Here is a 10,612-nt window from a genome sequence, read left to right as displayed (position 1 = left end):
GATTCACAAATTAGTTTTGTGACCACCTTATCACCTAAATCGTTTAATTTAGGAATGTTCTTTATCCGACACTGACAAACTTTCCTATGGAATGGTTGGGGATACTAATTTTTTCTCTTTATTATTTTTGCTTCAAAACCCATGTGTTTTGTTGTAGATAAAAATTGAAATGCAGAAAAGATATTATAAACCTTTTAAGACTCTACTACTCATGGGTAAGCATGTTTAATAGTTGAGTATATTTTCAGAAAACAAGACCAATGTGTATGTTGCCTATAAGAAACTCACTTTAGATATAAAAATTCATGTAGATTAAAAGTAAATGGATGGAGAAAATGCTAACACCAACCAAAAGAAAGCAGGAGTAGCTATATTCATTTCAGACAGAGCAGACTTCAAAGCAAGGTGAGTTATCAGAGATAAAGTAAGGCATTATATATAATGGTTAAAGAGGTCAGTTCCTCAAGACATAACAATCCTTAACATTTATGTCCTTAACAACAAAGTGAAAAAATATATGAGACAAAAACTAATATAATTGCAAAGGGAAGTAGATTGATCACATGATCACTTCAATACATTTGACAAAAACATTTGACAAAGTGTAATATTCATGATTGAACAAAAAACCTCTCAGTAAACTAGGAAAAGAAGAGAAATTCCTCACATTGATAATGGATATCTACAAAAAACCTACAGCTAACATCAGATTAATGGTGAGAAACTTAAAGACTTCCCACTAAAATTAGGTACAAAGCAAGAACGTCCACTCTTAAAACTCCTTTTCATTATCAGAGTGGAAGTTCTAGCTAGTGCAAAAAGATAAGAAAAGGTATACAGATTGGGAAGGGAAAAAAAATATGATTGTCTTTGTTCACAAATGGCATTATCATCTATGTAGAAAATCCAGAAGAATCAACAACAAAAATACTCCTCTAGAACAAATAGGCAATTATGGCAAGGTTGCGGTATGCAAAGTTAAAACACAGAAGTCAGCCACTTTGCTATATACCAGCAAAGAACAAGTAGAATTTGAAATTGGAAACACAGTACTATTTACAGTGGTACCTTACAAATGAAGTACTTATGTATAAATCTAATAAAATACATATTAATACAAGATCTTTGTGAGGAAAATTACAAAACTCTGATGAATGAAATCAGAAAACTAAGTAGAGATAGTCCATGTTTATTGACAGGAAGACTCAATATTGTCAAGACATTAGTTTTTCCCAACTGGATTTGTAGGTTCAATGCAATACCACCCCAAATCCCAGTATGTTATTTTGTGGATATTGAAAAATTGCTTCTAATATTTGTGTGGAGAGATAAAATACCCAGAATGGCTAACACAATATTGAAGGAGAAGAGCAAAGTTGGAGGACTGATACTACCCAACTTTAAGACTTATTATAAAGTTATAGTAATCATGACAGTGTAGTATTGGTGAAAGAACAAATAGATTAATGGAACAATAAAGAGCCTGTAAATAGACCCACATAAATATGGTCAGTTGATCTTCAACAAAGGAGCAAAGACAATGGAAAGGAGTAAAGATAGTCTTTAAAACAAATGGTGCTGAAACAACCAGACATGCACATGGGAAAAATTAACCTAGACACAGAACTAACACCTTTCACAAAAAAATAGTTCAAAATGAATCACATCCTTAATTGTAAAATATAAAACTATAAAATGTCTAGAAGATACAGGAAAAAAACTTAGTTACCCTTGATTATGGCAGTGACTTTTTTAGATATAATACTAAAGGCATGATCCATGATAGAAATAATTGACAAGCTGAAATTCATGAAAATTAGAAAATTATGCTCTGCAGAAGATAGTGTCAATAGAGAAAACAAGTCAAAGACTGGAGGAAAATATTTGCAAAAGACGCTTCTAATAAAGGACAGTCATCATCCAAGATATACAAAGAATTATTAAAACTCAAAATAAGAAAATCAGCAACCTAATTTTAAAGTGGGACAAAAACCTTAACAGACAACTTATCAAAGACGATATACAGATGGCAAATACACATAGGTAAAGATGCTCCACATCATATATCATCAGAGAAGTGCAAATTGAAACAACAATGAGATACCACTACACATTTATTAGAATGGCCAAAACTGGGAACACTGGCAACACCAAATGCTGGAGAGGATTTGGAAGCAGCAGAATCTCTCATCTATTGCTGATGGGAATGCAAAATGGTTGCAGCCACTTTGAAAGACAGTTTGGTGGTTTCTTACAAAACTAAACATACTGTTACCACACAATCCAGTAATCACACTCCTTGGTATTTACCCAAAGGAGTTGGAAACTTATGTCCACACAAAAATGTGTACACAGTTGTTTATAGCAACTTTATTTGTAATTGCCAAAACTTGGAAGGAACTAAGGTGTCCTGAATTAGGTGAACAGATAAATAAACTGTGGTACATTCACATGATGGCTCCAGAAAGAATGAAGAGAGGGAGCCAAAGCAAAAACAATGCCCAGATGTGGATGTGACTGCTGATGGATGTAAAGTCCGATGCTATAAAGAACAATATTGCATAGGAACCAAGAATGTTAGGTCCACGAATTGAGGTAAATTGGAAGTGGTCAAACAGGAGATGGCAAGAATGAACATGGACATTTTAGGAATCAGTGGGCTAAAATGGACTGGAATGGGCAGTTTTAATTCAGATGACCATTATATCTACTACTGTGGCAAAGAATCCCTTAGAAGAAATGGAGCAGCCATCATAGTCAACAAGAGTCAGAAATGCAGTACTTGGGTGTGATCTCAAAAATGACAGAATGATCTCTGTTCATTTTCAAGGCAAACCATTCAATATCACAGTAATCCAAGTTTATGCCCCAAACACTAATGCCAAAGAAGCTGAAGTTGAACAGTTCTATGATGACCTACAAGACCTAGAATTAACACCAAAAAAAAAAAAAAAGATGTCCCTTTCATCATAGGGGACTGGAATGCAAAAGTAGGAAGTCAAGAGACACCTCGAGTAACAAGCAAGTCTGGCCTTGGAGTACAAAATGAAGCAGGGCAAAGGCTAACAAGAGTTTTGCCAAGAGAACACATTGGTCATAGCAAACACCCTCTTCCAGCAACATAAGAGACTACTGTACACATGGATGTCACCAGATGGTCAATACCAAAATCAGATTGATTATATTCTTTGCAGCCAAAGATGGAGAAGCCCTGTACAGTCAGCAAAAACAAGACTGGCAGCTGACAGTGGCTCAGACCATGAACTCCTTATTGCAAAATTCAGACTTAAATTGAAGGAAGTGAGATAGCCAATAGAACATTCAGGTATGACCTAAATCAAATCCCTTATGATTATACAGGGGAAGTAACAAATAGATTCAAGGGATTAGATCTGATAGAGTGCTTGAAGGACTATGGACGGAGGTTCATGACACTGTACAGGAGGCAGTGATCAAGACTAGCCCCAAGAAAAAGAAATGCAAAAAGGCAAAATGGTTGTCTGAGGAGGCAATACAAAGAAATAGAGGAAAACAATAGAATGCAAAAGACTAGAGATCTCTTCAAGAAAATTAGAGATACCAAGGGAACATTTCATGAAAAGATGGGCACAATAAAGGACAGAAATGGTATGGACCTAACAGAAGCAGAAGATATTAAGAAGAGGTGGCAAGAATACACAGAACTATACAAAAAAGATCTTCATGACCCCGATAAGCACAATGGTGTGATCACTCACGTAGAGCCAGACATCCTGGAATGCAAAGTCAAGTGGGCCTTAGGAAGCATCACTATGAACAAAGCTAGTGGAGGTGATGGAATTCCAGTTAAGCTATTTCAAATCCTAAAAGATGATGTTGTGTAAGTGTTGCGCTCAATATGCCAGCAAATTTGGAAAACTCGGCAGTGGCCGCAAGACAGGAAAAGGTCATTTTTTATTCCAATCCCAAAGAAAGGTAATGCCAAAGAATGCTCAAACTACCACACAATTGCACTCATTTCACAAGCTAGCAAGGTCGTGCTCAAAATCCTCCAAGCCAGGCTTCAACAGTACATGAACCATGAACTTCCGGATGTTCAAGCTGAATTTAGAAAAAGCAGAGGAACCAGAGATCAAATTGCCAACAACTGTTGGATCATAGCAAAAGCAAGAGAGTTCCAGAAAAACATCTACTTCTGTTTTATTGACTATGCCAAAGCTTTTGACTGTGTGAATCACAGCAAATTGTCAAAAATTCTTCAAGAGATGGGAATACCAGACCATCTTATCTGCCTCCATAGAAATTTTTATGCAGGTCAAGAAGCAACAGTTAGCACTGGATGTGGAACAATGGACTGGTTCCAAATTGGGAAAGGAGTACATCAAGGCTGTATATTGTCACCCTGCTTATTTAACTTATATGCAGAGTAAGTACATCATGCGAAATGCTAGGCTGGAACCAAGATTGCCAGGAGAAATATCAATAACCTTAGATATGCAGATGACACCACCCTTATGGCAAAAAGCAAAGAGGAACTAAAGAGCCTCTTGATGAAAGTGAGCAAGGAGAATGAAAAAGCTGGCTTAACACTCAGTATTTAAAAAGTGAAGATCATGGCATCCAGTCCCGTTACTTTATGGCAGATTGATGGGGAAACAAGGGAAACAGTGATGGACTTTATTTTCTTGGGCTCCAACAACTGCAGATGGTGTCTTCAGCCATGAAATTAAAGGATGCTTGCTCCTTGGAAGAAAAGTTATGACCAACCTAGACAGTGTATTAAAAAGCAGAGACATCACTTTGCCAACAAAAGGTCCACATAATCAAAGCTATAGTTTTTCCAGTAGTCATGTATGGATATGAGAGTTGGACCACAAAGAAAACTGAGTGCCAAAGAACTGATGCTTTTTAACTGCAGTGTTGGAGAAGAGTCTTGAGACCCTTGGACTGAAAGGAGATCAAATCTTTCAATCCTAAAGTAAATCAGTCCTGAATATTCTTTGGAAGGACTAATGCTGAAGCTGAAACTCCAATACTTGTGGCCACCTGATACAAAAAATAGACTCATTGGAAAAGACCCTGATGCTGGGAAAGATTTAAGGCGGGAGGAGAAGAGGACGACAGAGGATGAGATGGTTGGATGGCACCACCAACTCAATGAATGTGAGTTTGAGCAAGCTCCGGGAGTTGGTGATGGGCCAAGAGGCCTGGCATGCTGCAGCCCATGGGGTTGCAGAGAGTCAGACACAACTGAATGACTGAAGTGAACTGACTGAACTGACATTCATGTAATGGGATATTATTTAGCATTAAAAACAAATGATCTATTAAGCTTCAAAAAGACATGGGCATACTTTAAATGTATATTATTAAGTGAGAGAAGTCAATCAGAAAAATACTATGTATCTTTTTGAATTAGGGTTTTCATATTCTTTGGATAAATACCTAGAGTTGGGATAGCTGGATCATATGGTAGTTCTATTTGTAATTTACTGAGGCATCTCCATACTGTTTTCCATACTGCCTGTACCAATTCTCATTCCAGCATGCAAACTATATATAGGTTCCCTTTTCTCCATACATTTGCCAACACTTGTTACTTCTAGCCTTTTTGATAATAACCATTCTAATAGTGTTCATTGCAGCATTATTTACAATAGCCAAGATATGGAAACAACCCAAGTGTCCATCAATGGATGAATGAATAGAGAAGATATTACACACACACACACACACACACACACACACACTGATATACTACACAGCCATAAAAAGATGAAATCTTGGCATTTGCAACAGCATAAATGGAACTTGAGGATATTATAATAAGTGAAATGTGACAGATACCTTATGATTCCACCCATATGTGGAATAAAACAGTCAAACAAAATAAATGAACAAACCAAACCAACAAAGGCAGAGAAGGGGAAGGTAAAATGTGTAAAAAAGGGATAAACTGTATGGTGACAGTTGGAAACTAAGTCTTTGGCAGTGAACACCCTGTAGTGTACACAACATTAGAAATACAATGTTGTACACATGAAACTTACATAATGTTATAAACCAATGTTACCTCAATTAAAAAAAGCTTTAGAAAAAGCTATGTATTGTATGATTCCAACTATATGACATTCTGGAAACAACAAAACTTTGGGAACAGTAAAAAGATCAGTGATTGCTAGGATTTTCAAGGGGATCAGAAGAGAATGAATGAGCAGAGCACAGAGCATTTTTAAGGCAATGAAAATACTCTGTGTGGTACCATAATGATAGATACAGGTCATTATACATTTGTCCAAACCTATGGAATGTACACCACCAAGAATGAACCCTAAGGTAAACTGTGGACTTTGGGTGACTATGATGTACCCATATAGGTTCATCAGTTGCAACAAATGTACCACCCTGGTAGAGCATATTGATAATGGGAGAGGCCATGCATGTGTAGTGACAAGGAGGTATATGGGAAATCTCTGTACCTCCTGGTCAATTTTGCTGTGATTGTACATCTGTCCTAAAAAATAATCTTGATTTTTTAAAAGAGTTAATGTGAAGTATCTATGTCATCTCAGATGTAACCTTTGAATTTTCCCATAATTCATTTCCCCTCTTATCCTATTTCCAATATAGAGTTTCCAATAATCAGATGCCTCCAATGGAACAGTATGAATTTAGCAATATATATTCAGTTATTATGGGCTTCCCAGGTGGTTCAGTGATAAAGAATCCGCCTGCCAAGCAGGAAACACGGGTTCAATCTCTGGGTCAGGAAGATCCCCTGGAGAAGGGAATGGCAACCCACTCCAGTTTTCCTGCCTGGAGAATCCCGTGGACAGAGGAGCCTGGTGGGCTACACTTCATAGGGTCGCAAAGAGTTGGACATGACTTAATGACTAAACCACCACCACCTCATTCAGTTATTAGTGAACGGTAGGATGGATACTTGTGTGTTAAAGAAATGGTAGTAATTTGTGGATTTTTGCCTATAAAGGAGGCAGTACATGGCTGAAATCCTGGTGTGACGTGATCTGAGGCCCCCTGCAGTGTTGAGTGGGAGACAGGTCTAGAATTCTCTTATCAATGTATTAACATAAGGAGCAGTCCAGGAGCAGCAGTTAGACAAACACCACTGATGCCCCTGTGCCATCTCTCACTGAGCTCACCAAGTGAGTCAAAGGTGAGCCTGTATTCCCAGCATGGGGACTGGATTAGGATGTGAGCAACTCTTACGAGATTCTGTAACACCAAAGAATGAAGAGAACCTGCTATCTCAAACTCTTCAAGTCAGCACATGTCATAATTATTTGCTCCCTTCCCCTTGGTGCATGTAATCTCTGTAGGAGAAACAGTGAGAAATGACTTTTCATAGTGCCTTCCTTAGGACCAGGGCTCAGACAGCCCCTACTGCTTTCCCCCAACACTTAAAGGACACTGAAGTCTGACCACATCCCGTACATTCTGGGCAACTTTCCTCATTCACCCCTCAGGACAGCTTTGTGACAAAGGCACCATGAGTCCCAGTCACAGATGCCCAAGCTCAGGCTGAGAGAGCCTGGGTCACCTCTGCAGGTAAGTGTCAGTATGGGATGAGGTCCCTTCCCTCACCTTCCCTGAGGACACAGAGCAGCCTCCCTTTCAGAAGATGGGCTTTCAGGGCTGGGGAAATGGTCACACACCCCTGCTCTTGTGGTCCCGCAGTACTCACTCACCTACCCATCTGGGAGAAGAAGAGGACAGAGATGAAATCCTGCCCCTTCTGCCAGCTGACCTCAGTGTCCAGGTCACATGCATTGGCTCATCCCTGAAGAGAGGGATGAGGCTCAGGCAGAAGCTCAGGTGTTGCCCCTGAGACAGGTGATCTGGAGGGAGGGCAAGTGACATGTAAGGAAGTGCTTTAAGGAATTGAACTGTAGGGACTTCCCTGGGAGTCCAGTGGTTAAGACTCCATGCTTCCATTGCAGGGGGTGTGGGTTCCATCCCTGCTTGCAAACTAAGATCCCTCATGCCACACGATATGATGAAAAAAGAGAGATTGTACTTTATATTTTATCTCCATTAATGCTAACAGCTATTCAAGTTACCTATCATTATGACCAATATTCATACCGGGGTACCTTTCTTATCTCCAGAGCAGCAGTTCACTCTAGAATTACTCCAAAGTGTTTTCCATTTTGTCTTGATGCCTCCAGGACTCTGAATGCTCTAACCTCCCTGAGGCTGATGATACATGCTTCTCACATTTTTTTGCTGTTTAAATAATACTTGCATTGTTTTAAGCCCTTTCAGTTCAGTTCAGTTCAGTTCAGTTCAGTTCAGTTCAGTCACTCAGTCGTGTCTGACTCTCTGTGACCCCATGAACCGCAGCACGCCAGGCCTCCCTGTCCATCACCAAATCCTGGAATCCACCGAAACGCACATCCATCAAGTCAATGGTGTCATCCAACCATCTCATCCTCTGTCGTCCCCTTCTCCTCCTGCACTCAATCTTTCCCAGCATCAGGGTCTTTTCAAATGAGTCAACTCTTCACATCAGGTGGCCAAAGTATTGGAGTTTCAGCTTCAACATCAGTCCTTCCAATGAACACCCAGGACTGATCTCCTTTAGGATGGACTGGTTGGATATCCTTGCAGTCCAAGGGACTCTCAAGAGTCTTCTCCAACACCACAGTTCAAAAGCATCAATTCTTCAGCACTCAGCTTTCTTTATAGTCCAACTCTCACATCCATACATGACCACTGGAAAAACCATAGCCTTGACTAGACGGACCTTTGTTGACAAAATAATGTCTCTGCTTTTTAATATGCTGTCTAGGTTGGTCATAACTTCCCTTCCAAGGAGTAAGCTTCTTTTAATTTCATGGCTGCAGTCACCATCTGCAGTGATTTTGGAGCCCAGAAAAATAGTTAGCCATGGTTTCCACTGTTTCCTCATCTATCTGCCATGATGTGATGGGACCAGATGCCATGATCTTAGTTTTCTGAATGTTGAGCTTTAAGCCAACTTTTTCACTCTCCTCTTTCACTTTCATCAAGAGGCTGTTTGGTTCTTCTTCACTTTCTGCCTTAAGGGTGGTGTCATCTGCATATCTGAGGTTATATATATTTCTCCCGACAATCTTGATTCCAGCTTGTGCTTCCTCCAGCCCAGCGTTTCTCATGATGTACTCTGCATATAAGTTAAATAAGCAGGGTGACAATATACAGCCTTGACATACTCCTTTTCCTATTTGGAACCAGTCTGTTGTTCCATGTCCAGTTCTAACTGTTGCTTCCTGACTTGCATACAGGTTTCTCAAGAGGCAGGTCAGGTGGTCTGGTAATCCCATCTCTTTCAGAACTTTCCACAGTTTATTGTGATCCACACAGTCAAAAGCTTTGGCATAGTCAATAAAGCAGAAATAGATGTTTTTCTGGAACTCTCTTGCTTTTTCGGTGATCCAGCAGATGTTGGCAATTTGATCTCTGGTTCCTCTGCCTTTTCTAAAACCAGCTTGAACACCTGGAAGTTCACGGTTCACATATTGCTAAAGCCTGGCTTGGAGAATTTAAAGCATTATTTTACTAGCATGTGAGATGAGTGCAATTGTGCAATAATTTGAGCATTCTTTGGCACTGCCTTTCTTTTGGAGAAGGCACCCCACTCCAGTACTCTTGCCTGGAAAATCCCATGGACGGAGGAGCCTGGTAGGCTGCAGTCCATGGGGTTGCTAAAAGTCGGGCACGACTGAGCGACTTCACTTTCACTCACTTTCTTTTCTTTGGGATTGGAATGAAAACTGACCTTTTCCAGTCCTGTGGCCACTGCTGAGTTTTCCATATTTGCTGACATATTGCCCTTTAGTGAAATTTAAAACATTAAAATTTTAAAAAAATTTAATTAAAAAAATTTTCTAAGTGGAAAAAAACAAACAGTTATGAGGGGAGAAAATTTATAAACTAGTGGGTTAATATCCATGATTTGTGAGGCACACTCAGGAACAAATTATTGGCAACTAATTTCAACAAATAATTCAAATAAATAGATTTATGAATAATAAACATGTTAGGGCTTCCCTGATGACTCAGCAGGTAAAGAATATGTCTGCAATACAGGAGACACAAGAGACACTGGTTTGAGCCCTGGATCAGGAAGATCCCCTGGAAAGGGAAATGGCAATCCACTCCAGTATTCTTTCCTTGAAAAATCTATGGTCAAAGGAGCCTGGCAGGCTATAATCCAAAGGGTCGCAAAGAGTCGGACACAACTGGGTGAAACTAAGCACACACACACACACACACACACACACACACACACACAAACATGTTAAAATATGCCTAAATCACTAGTGTGTTATTCAAGGTTCTCTGGAGAAATGGAAACAGTATGGTATGTTCAGTTCAGTTCATTCGCTCAGTCGTGTCCGACTCTTTGTAACTCCATGGACTGTAGTACGCCAGGCTTCCCTGTCCATCACCAACTCCCAGAGATTACTCAGATTCTTGTCCACTGAGTCAGTGATGCCATCCAACCATCTCATCCTCTGTCATCTCCTTCTCCTCCCGCCTTCAATCTTTCCCAGCATCAGGGTCTTTTCAAATGAGTCAGTTCTTCGCATCAGGTGGCCAAAGTATTGGAGTTTCAGCTTCAGCATCA

Source organism: Dama dama, chromosome X (genome assembly GCF_033118175.1).
Source record: "Dama dama isolate Ldn47 chromosome X, ASM3311817v1, whole genome shotgun sequence".
Classification (NCBI taxonomy): Eukaryota; Metazoa; Chordata; class Mammalia; order Artiodactyla; family Cervidae; genus Dama; species Dama dama.
This window is presented reverse-complemented; position numbering follows the sequence as displayed.